This window comes from Pleurodeles waltl, chromosome 9, assembly GCF_031143425.1.
Source record: "Pleurodeles waltl isolate 20211129_DDA chromosome 9, aPleWal1.hap1.20221129, whole genome shotgun sequence".
Taxonomy (NCBI): Eukaryota; Metazoa; Chordata; class Amphibia; order Caudata; family Salamandridae; genus Pleurodeles; species Pleurodeles waltl.
Window position 1 is genome coordinate 42322470 of NC_090448.1, and position 20019 is coordinate 42342488.

General features: G+C 43.1%; 1 protein-coding gene across 3 annotated transcripts in view; it reads right to left on the bottom strand.

Moving 5' to 3' along the window:
• LOC138258916 (renalase-like) overlaps positions 1-17285 on the bottom strand; it is a 35804-nt gene extending 18519 nt beyond the window's left edge. For all 3 annotated transcript variants that reach the window (XM_069206239.1, XM_069206241.1, XM_069206240.1), the window contains exon 1: positions 17199-17285. The gene's annotated coding sequence lies outside the window, so the exon portion shown is untranslated. The remainder of the gene's footprint in view (positions 1-17198) is intronic.
• Between the last annotated feature and the right edge of the window lie 2734 nt (positions 17286-20019).

Sequence of the window (20019 nt, forward strand, 5' to 3'; positions counted from 1 at the left end):
ATGAGGACAACAGAACATCTGAGATCCGTCAATACTTCCAATGACACACAGGTAAGACAGTGTAACTTTACATTTCAATGACTTTGGTTGTATTCTGTGTGGCATTGGCATGCTGGTAATTCCCACTTCTTTGCCCACTTACTGTTCCCTCTGGCTATTCATTTTTCAGACTTTGGTGATATGACAAATACTCCTGGTGTGATCACTACAGCCAGTTACAGGTCATTAATTCTATGCTTATTCTACGTACAGTTCATTTGCAATGGTTGTACCTGTTTCAAACAATACATATTTGATATACATACTCAAAATCGATTTTTGTCAAAGGGTGTTTATTGAAGTGCTAACATATAGGGGGAAAGTGCAATGGGATGGGGTGATGATGGAGGAAAGTTCAGGGTATTGTTCCAGTCTGTTTGTGGCACAGGTGCATTGTCCAAGGGGACATAGGAAGGGGACCAATGGCAGTTCAGGGTTGATAGGGTGACTGAGTGGGACACAAGGGGGACAATCAGGAGAGTCTCATTTCCTGGCAGGGTTTCTTGGCAAGTGTCTCTGGCTTCTGTCTGGATTGCAGGGAACGTTTGCGGTGTGGTTCAGCTTCTGCAGGGGGAGGGGTGCTGGTGGCCTGTGAGTCCTGTGGCGGGGCCTCTTGACCACTAGAGAAGGAGAAAGTGGACGGCTGTTCAGATGACTGGCTAGTGGCAGGGGCCCGCTGGTGTGAGACTGCCTCCCTCATAATTTTGGCCATGTCTGCCAGCACCCCTGCTTTGGAGATCACGGTGTTGTTGATGGCCTGCAAGTCCTTCCTGATCCCCTGGTACTGTCCCTCCTACAGCGGCCTGTTCTGCACGTTGTGCAGGATCTGGCCCATCGTGTCCTGGGAATGCTGGTAGGGTCCTAGGATCTCAGAGAGTGCCTCCTGGAGAGTCGGTTCCCTGGTCCTGTCTCCCCCTGGCACACAGCAGTCCTCCCAGTTTACCTGTTAGCCTGTGCCTCTGTCCCCTGAACTGTGTGCCCACTGCCACTGACCCCAGGTCCCTGACTGTCTTGTGTGCAAGGTGTGGCCTGGGGTCCCTGTAGAAGTGGACACACTGCTGATTGACATGTCCTGGGGACAGAGGTATGGGTATGCTGGGTGCGTGCTGTGGTGGTGTTTCCTGAAGAGGGAGGCTCTGTGGTGGTCTGTGACTGGGCTTGGGGAACCAACTGTCCAGTGGTCCCTGATGGGCCAGGTAGGTCGCCCAGATCCTGAAGTCCAGAGTTACTGTCATCAATGTGGGCCTCTTCAGTTGGGGGACTGGATAGTGCTGACACCTCCTCTCCGGTGACATTGGCTGGGGTGCCTGTGGGGATGTAAATGATGTGTTATGGTTGATGTGTACTGCATATTGTACATCCCTGGCTTCCCCTCTATGGTTGGTTTTGCCCTGCCAGCTTTCACTTTTGTATGTTAGTGTAAGGTGGGACTGTTAGATCCCTAAGCTGTGCATGCTTTAGTGATGGGTGTCCATGCAGGGGTGTGAGGGGTGCGAGGGGTGCCCATGCATTGGTAGAGCATGTAGGGCTTGGCACTGGGATTGAAGAGAAGTGATGGTGGAGTGTGTGGGATGTAATGGAGTGATGGGAGTGAGGGTGAGGGTATGTGTTGGCATGCAGGTAGGGGGTGATAATAGTAGAAAGTTGACTTACCAGAGTCCAGTCCTCCTCCAACTCAGGCCTTGCCCTCAGGATGCAGGATTGCCAAGACTTGCTCTTCCCATGCTGTGAGTTGTGGGGGAGGAGGCGGGGGTCCACCGCCAGTTCTCTGTATAGCGAGCTGGTGTCTTGCTGCTATGGAACATACCTTCCCCCGTAGGTCGTTCTACCTCTTCCTAATGTCCTCCCTTGTTCTGGGGTGCTATCCCACAGTGTTGACCCTGTCCATGTTTCTCCACCATAGCTCCATCTTCCTAGCTATAGATATTTGCTGTGCCTGTGCTCCAAATAGCTGTGGCTCCACCCTGACAAATTTCCTCCACCATGACCCTTAGCTCCTCCTCTGTGAAACAGGGGTGTCTTTGTGGTGCCATGGGTGTTATGTGATGTGTGTTGGTGAGGGTGTGTTTGGTAATGTGCTGGGGTGTGGGATGTGGTGTGCGTGAGTTGTGTATGGGTGTGAGTGGTGTGTGGCTCTAGTTGTCTCAGTGGTCTTGGTGTCTCTCTGGTGGCAATGAATTGTAATCGTAAAGGGTTGTGGGTAATGTTGGTGTGGTGTGTGTATGAGTGTCAGGTGTGAGTTGTTCGAATTGTCCAATGTGGTGGTGTTTTGTATGTGGGTGTCCATTGTGAGCGCAGCGGTATGTACCGCCAATGGTTTACCACCGCTGAATGTCTGCCACGGTGATTCGTGCATCATAATGTGGTGGGTGTTGTTCTGTTGGCGTAACGGTGTGGGTTGTGATACCAGCACTTTATCACTGACCTTTGGTCTGGCAGATTTGTGTATGTGGCTGTATTCTGTCAGATTGGGGTGTGTGTGTGTCATAATATGGTGAACAGATATCCACCGCCGCAGCGGTAAGTTGGCAGCCATCAGCGTGGCGGTAAGTGGGATTTACCAATAATGTCATAATGAGGGCCATAGTTTGATGGCAAGTTATTTCCTTTGGCCTCCTTCATCATAAACCTGCAACTTATGTATTGGATGCATATGTATGCATTGAGGCTGTGTGTGGAAGGGTCACAAATTGAACCTAGAAACAAATCACATACTTTTGCTGATTTACTGAGGTCATTGTTTGGGGCGGACTGTACAATTTCCACAAATACCCTTTTTCCAATTTCCTTAGCATGCAGGAAAGTATTGCCCCTACAGTCCCCACTTGCATGAAAGTTTTAAGAATCCCTGATGCTAACATCTCAGACTAGCTACTGTGTTATTCCATGGAATTAAATCATTGCTTGAAGAAAAAGACAAAAAAGCAGGTATCTTTTACTGCTATGAAATTATGAGAAGGTAAGAAAAGATCCACTGCCTCCAACTAGAAATGGGCCATAACCTAGACCTAAGACCCTGGAACTGTTAGGATCTGTTACCCCGGAACTGTTAGGGGCTCTGTTATTTTCTTAGCGTAAGAATATAACACCAAGCCCTGCTTCCTAATTTTGAATCCGAATGGATTTAGGACTACTGACTAGTGATCCAGACCGAATTAAAACACTTGTGTCACCGGCATGCATCAACGAACTTGCCAAAAACCCAACATCTTAGAATATCATATTCATCTGACATACCATGGACCAATAAACCTGGACCTGAACCCCTCCAGATAATGTCCGTGTCTACAAAACTATCAAAGTATCCACAGCAGTATAACAGAAAATGACAGTTATGTTCACAAGTTCCTGAGAAAAAGGTCACCATCCCTAATTAAAGGTGTTTGAGTGCTCTTGCACCTGTGGCTTGGGTCCTCACAACACCCACATACCACTATAGACCAGAAGTAGTTTTGAGTACATTAACCATTCCGGCCTACAGCTGTTCATGACATTCCTGCACCTGTGGCTACAGATTTAGGCCCAGTAAATGACCAGGTTCTAAGTGCATCATTTATCTATCCAGCAGCATTTAGCCATTTATTTTGGAAAAGTATGTGACATCACAGTATTGCTGGAAGTTGTCAGTTTACTGGCTTGTGCCTTAGCTCATTAACATATGTAACCCTAGAGTACCAATTTTGGTGTAACTCCATCAACTCAAGAGTCACAGAATAAATGGATAGAAACCGGTCATAGTAGGAGCACAAGGACTTAGAACCAGATGCATGAACCACATTTATCACAAATATGCCACCATGAATACTTTCATCCATGCACGTAGGTGCCAGCTGCCAACAAAACAGACAAGGTTGTCCGCTACTAGGTCACACCAGCAGCAGATAATTTACTTGAGAAAGAATTAAAGCTTCCAAAGGTAAGTAATATCCTCTTCTTCGGCACTCATTCACAGCGGGCCACCATTAGATTCAGCTTCTAAATTAGTACTCCATAGAGGATGGAGAAATACAATTGGAGCCAGACTAAAAGGTTTTTCTCTACTCCATTGCTCAAGTGGTGTTAATCATGGTGTCAGAATCATGTGTAATGTTTAGTGAAGGTATTTGGAAGCACACAAGGAAACCTAGAACACTTTCACAAAATACATTTTTCAACAGAAACAGTAGATCTTTTTTAGCCCTTACGGGCAGGTTCTGTGTTCTGCGTTCTGCAGATAGGGGTTCCACTAGAACTTTATAGGAATGGTTGGAACATTAGTGGATCTTTGCATAGCTTAACTGCACTGGTATGGTTAAATGCCCATTGGCTGTGGTCAAGGCCAGTCTCTAAATACATACACTTTACACTTGTTCTGAAATAACTCAGACTACTCTCTGGCAGTTTTCCTTCTTCTTGTGACTTGGGTGAACTTAAATGTGACCATCAGTTTTACTTATCACTGCTTCTGTCATTTGGAGGTAAGCTTAGCCAAAAAAGCCTACTTCGAGTCAAAGATATAAGAGTCAGGCAATAAGTCTAAGGAAATGTTTTGAATAGTTACAACATGAGACCAGAGGCCACGATCAGAGGCCATCCGCTCTCAGCTGAATGGTGCGACCAGCTGGCTTCATACTTTCAGAATAAAATTACAACTATTCAAGCAAGTCTGCATTTAGACTTACAGACAACTGATGGCCTTATTGAGTAGCAACTAGAAGTAAGACTACTTCTGGGAGGGCAACTGTTTCTAACTTTCTCCCAAACTCCTTGGAGGAATCACTAGCAGCAATTAAAAGCCTTAAATTCATCCAACCCGTGCCCACCTAGCATACTTTCCAAAGCTGCATCAACCATTAATCCTATAGCAAACAACGTGCTGAAGGCCTTGTTGTTATCAGGAATAGTCCCTGTGCAATGGAAGCGAGCCAAAATGTTGCCTTTGATCCAAAAACCTTCCACTGATTGAAACATTTGAGCTAAATACAGACCAATTTCACTTCTCTCTGTCTTCTCGAAAGCAATAGAAAGATTTGTAAACCAACATCTTTCTCAATATTTGGAAAATAATGACCTCTGCACCCGAGTCAGTCTGAGTTTAGACCCAATTTCAGAACGGAGATGGCACTGATGGAAGTTGCTGAACACATTAAAAACATCTTAGACATAGGGGGAAGGTCATCTTCATTATGCTAGACCTATCTGCAGCTTTTGATACTGTCCCCTCCACACAAGGTTACTAGCCCAACTCCAATCATTTGGGATTGGTGGAATAGCTCTGAAGTGGCTTGCTTTCTTTCTGGAGGAATACGTCAAGAAGTCTGGATGCTTCCTTTTTCTTCAAAAGTACACAAGATGTCTATTGCTGTGCCTCAAAGTTCAGCCCTTAGCCCCACACTATTTAATGCCTAAGTTATGCCCTTAGACCTGCTTGATGAGTCCTTAGGAGCTAATGTGATCTCATATGCTGAAAATACCCAGCTTCTGTTACCTGTGGAAAAGGAGAGGAGATTCCAGGTGAGGATATCAAAAATGCCTCTCACATGTGTTTCACTGGATGACCACTAATCAACTGAAATGTAATGCCGACAAGACAGAAATATAACTATTCAGCCCTATCTTGCCAGATTGATGGAGGACCTACTGGCCGAAGATGCACCCCCTTACTGGTCCTCCACAGGGCACTGTTACGAATCTCAGCATTTGATAGCACCCTTTCCTTTCAACCACAAATCCAGTCGGTGGTTGGTTCTTGTTTGAGGTTGCTACGAATGCTGAAAAAAGCTCTTACCTTACTTTCTGTTTCAGCAAAAAAAAAAAACACAACAAAACAAAAAACGGTGATTCAGGCTTTGATAAGGTCCAGAATGGTATATGCAAATGCTCTAAACATGGGTCTCCCAGAATACCTTATTAACAGACTTTAAGTCACCCAGAATTCATCAGCCTGTACTCAACTTACCCCTTCCTCAAGAAATCATATTTATCCAAACCTGAAGGCACCCCATTGGCTTCCAATTTAAAAAAGGATGCTCTTTAAAACTTTAGCCCTTGTCCACAAATCACTACATTCCACCGGAGCAGGCTATCTCAGGGAGAGAATTAAAGATTATGTCCCCTCTCTTGGGTCCACCACCAGTAGGCTTGTATCCCCAAGATCTGTTGAGGTCTTTTTCCTATCTCAGGGAAGTAGCCTGGAATAAACTTCCTTTGAAGTTACCCGCCACAACTGAGTTATCGTTTTTTAAGAAAAAAATTACAAATCTGGCATTGCCAACAGGAATAGTTTGACGGTCTGTTTTTTGCAGGTTGCTTTGGAGCGAGCGCCAGGACACTCTCAGAGTAGCTGTGCGCTCTATAAATCTTATTTAATCATCATCATACTGATCTAAGACAGACTTTTGCACCTGTTCACAGAGCAGATTTGACAACTATAGGCCCATCTCCAAGCTACCATATTGGGAAAAGAACTGGAGAAGCTGCTCTTCACCCAATTATAAAGCTGACTAGATTTGTTCCTCTTGCAGTCTGACTTAGAGCTGATCAACAAACAGAACCCTCTCTGCTCTGTATGGCAGGAGATGTGACTGTGGTGTTGTATGTTAATTCACATCATGTTGAACCCATCAGAATACCTATGATCCATGACACGTTGCTCAATATGTGGGTTCTGGTAGTTGTTAAAAAGAAAGATGTAAAATCAGTTGTCACAATAATGCAGGTAGCCATGAATTTCGTGTCACATTGGATCCTCCAAGTTGGGTGTGACATGGGAAAAACTGCTGCCACTTATTAGGGTCGAGCCTGTGTTGCATGCGCGAGCGCATGCGTATCGCAGAGAGACTCTTTTGTATTTAGAAAAGGGCTCGGAGCCTTGTCAACTTAACGTCAGTGTTTTTTATTGGTTCGTGGGCTTCCCTAATAAAATCTGCTTGCTTTCATTAGTCGAAGGCACGCATATGTCATGCCTTTTCCGGTGGCTAGCCCTCCTGGAGCGCAGCGACCAAGAACAGAAAACATGCGAGGCTCGCTGTTTTCCATCGGGCTCGTGGACTTTTTTTTCTCTAATTTACGAGTGCGATCTCACTTGGCAGAAGTCGAGCGCTTTACATACTTGATTTCACTTTTTCGGGTTATGTACATAAATGCACTTTTGCCCGAAAGGTGAAAAGTCGGGCTAGGAGTTTACAACGCGATCAGCTCTAACATGACCAAACGCGAGACCCGTTGCATTGTAAATGCTTGTTATTAAATGTATACACAATGTTGAGCTCCTTGTGGATGTAAACCGAAACAGAGGCATGTAGCATCACCAGTATATAGATAATATAAACATTAAATTCTCATGTGGAGGTAGACCCGAGATGGCCATTAAGCAGTTGATAAAATACTTGGACAAAGTAGCTACCTGGATGACATAAATTGCATGACTTTTAATTCACACAGTAGGAACTGACAATCATGAGTTTTTAGAGTCTGATTAGATTCGGCAGAGGACAGAGGTAGTAAATGAAGTGTTTTTGCAGACAGGGATAAGGAACTCTAAAAAAAAAAAACATAAAGCCAAAACCCGATTTGAAAGGTCAATAGGCTGTGCACCAGCCTTACTTCTGTGAGAATCTCTTTAAAGGAATAGACTGAAGATGTTGTCACCGAGAACGTTCCTCACTGTCTGCTTTACCCACAGGAATGGGAATAAAAGCCTTGGTAAATATCCATCTCCCATACAAACTACGGTGCACTGGTCAAGAAGCTATCCGACCTTCGAGAGAAACGGGAATTAAGAAAGAAGGAAAATGAGATGGCAAAGTCTCAAAACCAGTCATGCCCACATACAAATATGCTAAGGTGTTGTACCAGTACTAAAGTAGTTGGAAAATAAGCATTTTGATGACTACTGATATTTCTGCCTTTATTCACTGGAGCATCTGTCTAGTCAAAAGGAGCGACTTGCCAAGCAAAAAAATCCATTAGGATGTTACAAACATTTTGGAGACATAGCAAAAACTTGTTTTAGGTGGACAGTGATTCTGCTATCCCATCCTGAGTCTGAAGTGGGAGCTTATGTTGCAGCAGGGGCTCGAGTAAACCGGTTTCAGCAGGGTGAGGCTGTGAGAAGCCCTCTGCAAAATAAGCTTCTTGGAGACCTCCCACCACTAGAAAAGAAATAGGGATAAATATGAAAGATTCTAGCAGGAAGTGACTACCCTGCTCTATACTGAATTAGGTGCAGTTGATGCGTCTAAGCTAAAAGAATAAAAAGGAAAATCTATGCCATTGTAAATGGGTTTGAAGGTGGGTATAACCTCTTTCATGGACTTGTGGGGATCTGGTGTCAATAAATGCCCCAAGACACGAAGAAAATGAAGCTGCCTTGTGCAGCAACAGAAGGTGACCAATACCTAATTACAAGTTCTCTGTTGAGACAGGAGCAACAAGATCCCATTGCTAGAGCAAAATGTCAAATGTCTGATCACTCCGCAAAGGTCTTAAACTGGTAAGGGGGGGGCATAATAGGCCCAGGAGGTTCAGATCCATGAAAAATATTCAGGACATCCACATAAGACACATTTACATAAAAATAACTCCTTATCATAGTCAGAGGTTATCCTTAACATCTGGCATGGGTACAGCACTGATGGACCAACACTGGACACTCTGGTTTTAGAGACCCTGCTGGTGAAGGTGTGCTGACTTCTCATGAGGATGCAGACCAGCAGGACTCACAGTCTATAAACTTGGGGTAAATGTGGTTATAGAAAGGGAGCCCAGGTACAAGTATGTGATCGCCAGCAGGCAAGTGAAAATCTTGTATACAGGCTCGCCTATTGTATGCTCCGAACCCAACACTCTCACCTCGTCTCACAGACAGTCAAAATATTGACTGTTCGTAATTAGGGTTCGAAAATGTTTTTGTTTTGAAAAAATGAACCACAGCACTGCTTAGCAGGGGAGGACTTCTCAGTGGACTAAAAGAAGGTAAGAATCAAGAGGAATGGATATTACCTACAAGAATGAGATGTGCTAATAAGGAATTACATTTTGCCATCTCAGAAAATATACAGGTCCGCCCAGTTTCTTGCCTAATTTTGTAGGCCATCATTAACAGCTTCAAATGTATTTTCTTTCACTTCTTTTCCAAGAGAAAACATTCAAAATCAACAATTTTGCAGCGCAAATTCACTCAGAACCACACTCTGAGTGCACCCAAACATCAACCTCATGCTGCTGGAGTACATTTCTTAAATTCAGTTTATTACCATTTTATTTTTCAGCTTTGGCGGCACTGGCAGCAGGGGGTGACGCTCCTCAGCCCTAATGGAGGGGCCACCACTGAGTCCAATATTGAGAAATGATACACATGTCTGTACGATGATGCTATGTTTCTCTGAATCACTCATTGTATGCCACACTGTGTTTAGTAAAGAGATTTATAAAAAACATATGTATATTGTCAGGCAGAGCCAACTAGGAAGCCCTCCAGACTGACCCTTCTAACAGGCTTTGCAGCAGAATAATTAACATGGCAGAGGAGGTGGATTGTGCAGATTGGATCACCAAAAAGGAGGCTGAGTTTTTCGTTCAAAAACATCTATGTATTCCATATTTTCACATTCTACCCAAGATTCAAAAACAGTAGAGACCATCTCCTGGTAGACCAATAATTTCAGGCATTGTCTCTCCGAGTTTTGCAACTGTTTTGTTTGCTCATTTGTGGGTTAAACCACCTTATACCTGAAAGACACTAAAAATGTGTTATTACTACTACAAGGCTTGCCCTTTAACCCGAATATTGATTTGTGATTGAGATTAGACAGCGAGGTTTTATTCTTCACAAGAACAGACCCTACGCTTTGTAGAGTGTCTGGAAAAAAAGGCAGAGTGGAATTACATTACCCCTATACATTCTGTGGTGACTGCCGTACTTGCTTTAACCGATAATTTCTTTCAATACAAGGGGACCATTTACCAGCAAATTGAAAGGGTCTTCCATTGGGAGCACTTTCGCCCCAGTGTTGCTTGTCTCTGTGTACAATGGTTTGAGCAGAATTTCATTACAAGAACAACCCTTTATAAGACACACATAAGACTATGTTGCTGCTACATAGACTACATATTGATTATATGGGCAGGCAGTACACCCTAAGCCTTAGATTTCACCAAAAGGCCCATTTAAAAGGTTGTTGGCTAACACATTTTCCTTAAATTCAACCACAACTTGAGGCAAACCTATTTAGCAATCCTTCATCTCAAGATCTTAAGGGATTCTGTGCCATTCACCTGAGGACATCATAGCACCCTGCCCCACTCAGAGACCTGAAGCAACCACAAACTGCCACCTACTTTATCCACCTCAATCTGCCACCCACTTTATCCATTGCTGCATATTGTACTCGTGTCATGCACGTTTCTGGTTCAAAATGTGACAGTAATATAAGAAAGTGTTCTAATACCACTGCAATAGCACTAGAATAGTGGTCTTCAAACGTTTTTATGCTATCTCCCTTCCCTTTCTCCTTCTAAAACTTGAATAGAACCATCTGTATTAACAGTAAGGCACATAGCAGTTCATCTGGCCATTTCGACTCCAAAGCGTTACCTCCTCAGGCTTCCTCCTCTGGAAACCTAGAGTGGAATCTGCAAAGCTGAGTTTTGGCCTTTGTTGAAAAAAATCCAGATAATGTCTGCCGAAACACCTGCATATCCTTTGAAGTGTTAGCCTGGGTAGTGTTAATACCTGGGAAGATGGAAACTCCCTGCCGAGATTGTCAGCTAACACATAGTGTTATTCCCTAATGAGAACAGTCAATAGGTTTGCCAAGTTCTGTTTCGTCCAAGTGCCCAACTGAACTGCAAATTTTTTGAGAGAGTTAGAACAAGTGCTCCCTTGCTAATGTGTATAGGATGCTGACATCAAGTTGCCCATCTTGATGGAAACATTCTTCCCCAAAAGAAGATGTTGAAAAACATGAAGTCTCCGAAGACTGCCATTAGCTCTTTCCAATTTGAGGACTTGCTTCTCTGTAGAAACGACCACCTGCACTGACAGGTCTGTCCAGCAGTTGTGCACCCCAGCCTAGACTTCTCGCATCCACAGTTATTGTTACTGGAGAATTCATATGTGTCTTCATTCCTTTGGAAAGATATTGGCCATCCAACCACCAAGGAAGGCTGCATATGACTTCAGCAGAGAGCGAGGATCCAACTTGTCTAATAAGTCCATTGCCTAGGGCCAATGACTGTTGAGATGCCACAGAAGAGAATGCGGTGAAGCCTCGCCCACTGAACTCTATGGACAGTTGCCACCATGTGTCATTGCACTTTCAATCACAGCTCTGCATCTGCTCTGCAGCCTGATCTCTGCATAGAAGGTCGAGAATTGATGATTGAAGGTGCAGGATCCTCTTTTCTAGAAGAAAAACTCTTCCTTCATCTGTAATGAACCAAGACCCAATGAACACCTGATGTCTCAAGGAAGGGAGCTGGCACATGGGAATGTTCAATAGGAGACTAAGGCCCTCATTCCGAGCCTGGCGGGCGGCGGAGGCCGCCCGCCAGGCTTCCCCCCTCCGAAATACCGCTCCGCGGTCGTAAGACCGCGGAGGGTATTCCGAGTTTTCCCCTGGGCTGGCGGGCGGTCTTCACAAGACCGCCCGCCAGCCCAGGGGAAAACTCCCTTCCCACGATGACGCCGGCTCGTAATAGAGCCGGCGGAGTGGGAAGGTGCGACGGGTGCAGTTGCACCCGTCGCGTATTTCAGTGTCTGCTTTGCAGACACTGAAATACTTTTAGGGGCCCTCTTACGGGGGCCCCTGCCGTGCCCATGCCATAGGCATGGGCACGGCAGGGGCCCCCAGGGGCCCCGCGACTCCCCCTCCCGCCATCCGGTTCCCGGCGGGAGAACCGCCAGGAACTGGATGGCGGGAGGGGGAGTCGGAATCCCCATGCCGGCGCAGCATGCTGCGCCGGCTTGGAGGATTCCTTTGGGGCAGCGGGAAACCGGCGGGAGACCGCCGGTTTCCCTTCTCTGACCGCGGCTGAGCCGCCGCGGTCAGAATGCCCCGCGGGGCACCGCCGGCCTGTCGGCGGTGCCACCGCGTCCCACGGCCCTGGCGGACTTGTTCCGCCAGGGTCGTAATGACCCCCTAAGACTGGAAATTATTTTCTTTGTCTGTCCCCAGTAGTGTTGGATCTGCTCCAGGTTTACCGCATGTAGTAGCCAGTTGTCCAGGAAGAGGAAGACGGGAATCCCTGAGAGATGAAGGTGCACCTCCACTGGAGCCATCACTTTTGTGAAGACCCTTGGGGCGAATGCAGCCCAAAGGGGAGAACCTTGAACTGCCAATGTCTATCCTCTATCGTAACCGTCAAATACTTGTGATGACTCTTTGCAATTAAAGTGTGCAGTAAGCATCCATGAGATAAAAGGTTATGAGAAAATGACCAGTCAGTTTCAGAGGAATAACCCTCTAGAGTTTCTCCATTTTGAACTTTATGCTCTGACTGAATTTATTGAGTTTCTTCAAAAAGACAACCAGACGATAAAGGGATTTGGAACAAGAAATACTATTGAGTACAATCCATGTTCTATTTCCCCTTTTGGGACTGGAATAATGGCTCCTTTTCTTGGAAGAGTCAAGACTCTCTCCAGCAAAGCCATCTTTTTGGCTGAGTCTTCACGAAGTGTAGTTCGTATGGTCCCAGTACAAGCTGGATCTAAGAGCAATTGTATCCAATAATTCTCTTGACAACTTGAAGAACCCAATGATCCGTTGTTATCCGTTCCCATTGTGAAAAGAATTTCTGAATCCATTCTCCAGCCATTGATAAAGAGTTGAGTGTCTTGGCATTGTCAGGAATGCTGATTCTTTGCTCCTATATCCGACTTCTGTTACCTAAAGAATTTAAAAGGAAATGACCTGCCTTGAGATTTAACAAATCATGTTGATTTCGCGGTCTTCTTCATGGTTGACGAAAAGACGACCTTGATCTTGAAGAATTGGAACTTCGATGACTGACACTGGAAGGAAGATTAATATTTCCTCTACTTGAACCTTAGCTAGAGCCTGTCCTCCAATTCAACACTAGACAAGCCTTGAACCTTTAAAGGGCATTCAAGTGCGGCTGCCCTCTGAGCGGCATCAGTGGTTCAATAGCCAAGATACAGAGTTCTCCTTGCCACAATGGTGGCTTCCTCTACGAAAGCTGCTTACTTGACCACATCAAAAGAAACAGCAAATGGCAATTATTAATGGTGCTCCCTCTCTACTAACAAGGACAAACAATCTGATTCATTTTGAACAGCTAAAAATAAATTCTGGAAATTCGTGTTCAGGGATTGGGCTATATAGGCTCCATAAATAATGGCCTTCATTGCTACATGGGTTCCTGGAAAAAAACTTCTTCAAAGCAGAGTCTACTTTTTTTTTTTATTCAGACGCACCTTTAAGAATTTTTCCTTCTGCCATGGATAAGCAGCCAATCAGACTTGCATGACTAAATCCACATGCACAATATCTTGTAAAATAGAGTCCATGTTTTAGACAGAATAGAGCATACTCATGAACCTCAACAAATTAATCCTATAAGGATCTTTCTACTGTTGTTTAACCACATCCATGACGAACTAGAAGGTTTCTAAAATTGCCTCAAGAGGGATTCATCCAAGGTTCCTGGTTTTGCAAGAGGAGAAACGTTCATATTCTCTCTAATATACCCCAACCAGCCCGCCATCATATCCTTAGATATGTATTTGCCCTTTACATTTGTGGAAGTAGACACTTCTTTCCCCGAATTTGAGGCTGCCAAATTAGAAACTGCCTCTACCATATTCTTTTTAAGGAAAAAAAGGAAGGAATCATCGTTAAATGTGGCAACAGTTTGGAGGACAATCCCCCAAATCTTCTTTGCCACACCTGCTGCTTTTGGGAGAATCAGTGCGACCTAAAGAATGAGAAGAGTTAGACAGCGATGGGGGAAATATGTTGCCTTTTAGAAGAATGTTTGCCCAGAAGAAAATAGCCAGCTTCAGATTACAGCAACACCACTCCTTTGCACAATAAATAATGGAAAACACTTGCCTGTGTTTCCATATATAGTACGTAAAGGTGCACCTGACCCGACATTCCTAAACAAAAAATGCACATGGGCAAACTAGATTTAAAGCAACGTGCATTCACAAGACTCAAATCCCACTGTGCATGCACGAAGCCGAGTAAGAACTCCCTCACCCAACACACAGCAAAGCGAAGCAGAGACAAAAACAAAAGCCTTCTTTCCAATAGATGGATGCCCCTCAATTGTCTCTCAGGTACAGTGATCCTACAGCAGATGCTCGCACCCCCACCAGGTCCAGCAGGGGAAGTTATGCGGTGCCTGGACTCAGCCCAAGCTGAGCAGGGGCATCCCACGTCCTCACAGCAGTCCCACAGGAAACCAAAAAAAAACATGAGAAATCAGGGGTACCAGCCCCTGTTATGGCATCCCAGTAGGTGGGGAGTAAGGAGGCTAGCATCTATGGATCCATCGTGTTTTTTGTTCCCATCATGAGGTAACATTACCTTACTTTGTAATGGTTGAAAAGGGCGAGATGAGCTAAGGGTAATGAAGATTTCAGGTATATAATCGGTGCATTACAGAGTGGCTTACTGCTGCTCATGTTTTGTTCTTTTTACTTAAAACAAAGCACTGTTATCTGCATGATGGTTCCGTTGGCCAGTGCCTGGGATACCCCTTGGGGTCAATTAATGCACCCCCCCCCCCCCTACAGGGCGCTTTCACCTCAGTTTGATGTCTTTGCATTACAAAGACACAAAGTAAATAAGTCTTTCAAAACTTTAATGTTGATTTCCCCCCACCACTCTGTGCATGTAAAAGGTCTCCCTGCCAATTATTAGTCCTAAAATGACAGTGGAAAGACAGATTAGTAGATTTTGGATTGTGGTTTTAGTTTGGTTCACTGAAAATATCATTTAATTTAATTTAAAACCCCATTCATATAGTGCAATTGCAGAGAATGATGCCAGTTTTACCACAGAGGATTCCCTGCACTAGGATGGAGTCGCTATAAATCGCAGAAACCTGATCCTTGATGAGACATACATCCACTATCATGAATTAGACTGATTTCAACTACTATGCAGTTCCTGGGTTGGAAGTGAGTAAAATAAGACAAGAAAGGGGAGTCATAATGTTATTATTGGGGGGGCAGATGAAACTGCCTCTATCACCACAGCAGTGAGGCCAGCCATAAAAACTAGGTCAAACACATGACATTGTTTTTAGCCACATGCCAGCCAAGACACTGAATAAATGACAAATTACCACCTGTGACACTTTCTTAAACTTTCCTTTTTTTAGGTTACTGTCATGCAAGTGTGAGGTCTGACTTGACAGTTGGACTAACATACAAAGAATAGACACAGTGACTGGCGAGGATTTAGCAAGCGCTACAGAGAACAGTATATTACAGTTATTCTCATAACATAGTTGAAGATAACTGTATAGTAGCACACAAATTGGCAGACCGAGTCTACCTCTCATGACAAGCCAGATGCACTGAATTCAGTGAGAAGTCTCATTTTACAATAAGATGATTATGTTTATCTAAGACATAAAAGGCGAACTGTAGGTTAGATTCTAAATCTTTATAATAGATCAGAACTATCCCTAAGCTGAAGGTATAGAGAGAGCTTCAACTGATTAAATCCTTTCCGTTTTCACTAATTAGGGTTTTGCAATTAAATGTTAAATTTGAGTAGAGGGTGTCCATTATTTTCCCTCTTTACTCCTATATAATGTTAACGCCGAAAACATAATTAAACGACAAGAAAATTCAGCTAGATGGGCAATACTAGGATGTTTTCTCAAAAGCAGCCCAGCATTTTAGGAAGTCAAGGGTATGGTCTGTTCTATGTAGCGCCATGCCAGACATCTAAGATACCTTTAGCTCAATTAGCCTCACCAAGTAATTACCAATACAGCATGATTTTAGCCGTACAGAAAAACATTATAAAATCACCCCGGAATTTAGAGTTCTGAGGAACACCCTCTAGTAAAACAAACAATGGAAAAAATGTTCCGGAGTTGAACAAATAACGCAGAAAGTTAATGCATTGACTTGTATCTATTAAGTTTCTACTCAAAGGTAAATGACCGTGCCTGGATTTTCAGTACTTTTCTTAAATGCAACAGCAAATTGGCAAATGCTGGCATGACAAAAAGGGCGGAGACACTCAAACGGGCACAGTAAGAGTAAAAGACACAAAACTATAACAGTAAAGAATACAGCATATCTGAAAATTTTACAACAATCTCAAGGGTGGGGGAAACTGATAAAAGGAAATAAGTTATTCTCGGGAGACACATAAAGTCATTGTTGGCATTCCAGCCTTTCCTTTCCTCGAATGAATTCACTCATCATTGGCCCAAGGGATGGAAAGGCCGCTTTAGACAGACGGTTGCCACAGCAAGGGATTCTGTTCCTGATAGCCGCATTCAGAAACATTTGCAGACCCTGGGCAGCTTGAAAGTCAGTTTACGTTTCTTTTTACACAGACAACGAACACGAGCCGGCCACTTAATTCACCACGAAAGGAAACGAGATCGGCTCGGGCTCAACGAAATGCCTGTGAGAATGGTAGTCTTTCTAACTGCACATAATGGGGGGAGTGTGTCACAGAAGTGACTCGCCCTTTCAGCAGACTTGCAGGTCTCCGATTACAGTGCAGTTCTCCTGAACACTAGTGCCTGTGAGTGCTGCCACATCAGAGCTACTAAACACACCCCGCACTGTGCGCGCTCACACAAATGAAGGGTTTAAACTGAATTGGAGTTGCTGTTAAATATTCATGAGCAGCTTACTTTTTTAGAAGGCAGAACAGCTTCGAGAGCGAGAAAGTGGATGTAATCAATGGACGTCAACAGAGGCATTTTATTTATACGTGGTGTTTACCACCTCGCAAATTACTCGCTCCCTAGTTGTCAGTGCCACAAACATGTAATGATTAGCCCCACCCAAAGACCTCGCAACAATTGCCCTCACTTTTTTCGCAAAACAGGTTCAGACTCATACTTCAGCGTAACTTTTAATTTCTCCTCCGTGCGATGCTTCTCCGCGGCCCGAAAACTAAACCTGTTCGTCTTACTAAAGTTAAAGGTTCGCTTCTATATGTTCAACTTACCCACAAATAAACCGCCGAGCTATATCAGGAACCGTCCACACTTCGCTAGAGACCGCCTGTCACGCTCAGCTTAAAAATGACTTCCGGGTCGTAAGAAAGGTCAGCCCCCAGCATGCCCGGTTCTGTAGTCCTCACAGTTTTGTGACTAATACACCAAGTGGAACATGCATATGACCCTCTATCTGGTTACAATGGTGGTCGATGGAACGTGTTAGCAACGCACGAACATCTTCTGACAACTACTGTTAGTGGAATACGGTTCACATAACATTGGCAGGAAATTTATAGCTCAAGTTGTACGTCACAAAAAATGTTAAGCCAATGTAGTGAAGTGAGTCGATGGGTTCTTCATTTCTTTTATCAATACATTTATTTAGATGAATTCATTGTGTCAGAGATACATGAAAACAGGTTGAATCCGTCTCCAACTCTCCCCAACATTCCCAAACCACATCAAAGCCCAGGTCATCACATTCCATCCACCCACGCCGATCCCATAAAATATATTACAACCATCATTACACCTCCCCTTTCCTTCCTTTTTTTTTAACATAAGGACAAAACATAGAACAAAAAAAAAACAATTGAATCACACACAAAATTTTCCAATACTTTAGGTTTTCTTAGAACTTTTTCCAAAAAAACTCTTCTTTACTTCACTACTTATTTATATTAATCTGACCACATTCTTGATTTCCAGTTTCATCAAACCCAATGTCAGTACCTGCTTCCTTGTTCATATGTTTTTCACTTTGTAACCACCAAAATTTGCTACCACTTTCCTCAAATAAATTATCCTGTATCATTTCCTCATTCCGCCTACAAGACTTAGCAATAGCAATGCGACTCATGTGACAAACATTTCCATCTTCCAATTCAACAGTATTTTTCATCACGTTCTTGATTCTTATGGATTTGCCAAACCTACTCTCACCTTGCCTACTTTCCTTACAGATTTCACTCTTACCCATTGTCTCACATTCAAATGTACTTCTGTGGTACCATATTTGTTATCATAATACTGTTTATTCTTTTCTTGCGAATTTCTTATGCACTTTCTAACATCTTCTTTATTCCAAACCACTTGTTTACTTCTCTGCATCCATCCTGGATTAATCCTTGAAAAATAAATTCTGCGTCTCATCCGATCAAGAGGGCTTTGACCAATGGTCAATTGAGCTCTTAGCATTCTTTTTAGCTCAAATTCCACATTCTTTTTATTACTATATTTATACGTTCAACAACAGCATTTCCCCTGGGATGATATAATGCTGTAAACTATTTTTCTATACCTGTTAGTTTAACAAAAGTTTTAATTTCCTCCGATTTAAATTGAACACCATTGTCCGTCAACAAAATCCTAGGAAAACCTTCTCTCAAAAATATTTCCCCCTAAAAAATCAATTACTGTCTGTGTATCAATCCTCTGTATTATTGAAAATTTTAACCACCTGGAAAACAAATCCACTAATACCACAGTGTATTTTGATGTACCATCAAGCCAAGTAATAGGGCCCATAATATCCAAAGCAACCTCATCCCATGGTAAATTAGGACAGCTTAAAGATGAAATGGGTGGATTCAAAGTTTTTTTTAGCTTTGTCACTGTTCTCACATTCCATACAGTCATGTACAAACCTTTCAATTTCCACATCAATATTTGGCCACCAATAGAGTACTTTGATTCCCCGTTTTGTGCGAGCAATGCCCGGATGCCCTTCATGTCCAATAGCTATGAGTTTATTTCTAATTCAATAAGGTGGAATAATCTTCCCACCTCTACATAAAAATTCACCTTCAACACTTAACTCGTCTCTCACTTCCCAATAGACTCTTAAATCGTCTCTGCTTTTAACTTTCTTTTCTTCAGTCCATCCAAGAATCACCATACTTTTCACTTCATTCGATATATCATCCTTCTCATACTCTTGCATCCATTCTTCTTTTTGTAATGAGCCTGTAGTATTATCATCAAAAATACCTGCTACACACCATTCATTCCAAAGATCTTGATCCAATTCTTTTAAAGTTAATTACATCCTGCTTAAAAAATCTGCAGTAACATTTTTAACACCAGGAACATATTGTACCTCATATAAGAAATCCTGCAATCTCATAGATAACCTTGCTATTCTAGCAGATGCTTTAAATAATCATTCTGTAGTTAACAATTTTGTAAGAGGTTTATGGTCAGACCTTATGATGCATTTTTGTCCCCAAATAAATTTGCAAAAATGTTCTAAAGCCCACACACATGCTAAAGTTTCTCTTTCTATTACTGAGTATTTTTCCTCTGTGGGAGATAATGAATGGGAAGCATATGCAACTACATATTCTTCACCCATCTCTTCAATTTGTGTCACAATACTTCCAAGCCCCTTCCCACTCGCATCAGTTGTGATAATAGAACAAGCTTTTAGATCATAACCTTGTAACGCTGGAGCATTTACAATCACATTCTTTACCTCTTGAAATGTCTTTTGACAACTTTTACTCCATTCAAATTTAACTTTGTTTTTAAGTAACAATCTCATTTGATGAGTTTTATGGGAAACATTTTCTACAAATTTCAAATAAAATTCAGCTAATCCCAAGAAGGATCTCAATTCATCTTTAGATTTAGGGGATGGAGCATTCACAATAGCTTCCACTAACTTTTTTTTAAGTTTGATACCCTCATGATTAATCTCGTGTCCTAAATAAGTCACCTTCCTCTGTGCAAATTTACATTTGCTGCTCTCCCTTCAATTGACCTACTTTACCATTGAAAACTCCAGGAAATTCTTGTAATACCCATTGTTTTGTGTCCTCTTCATCACAC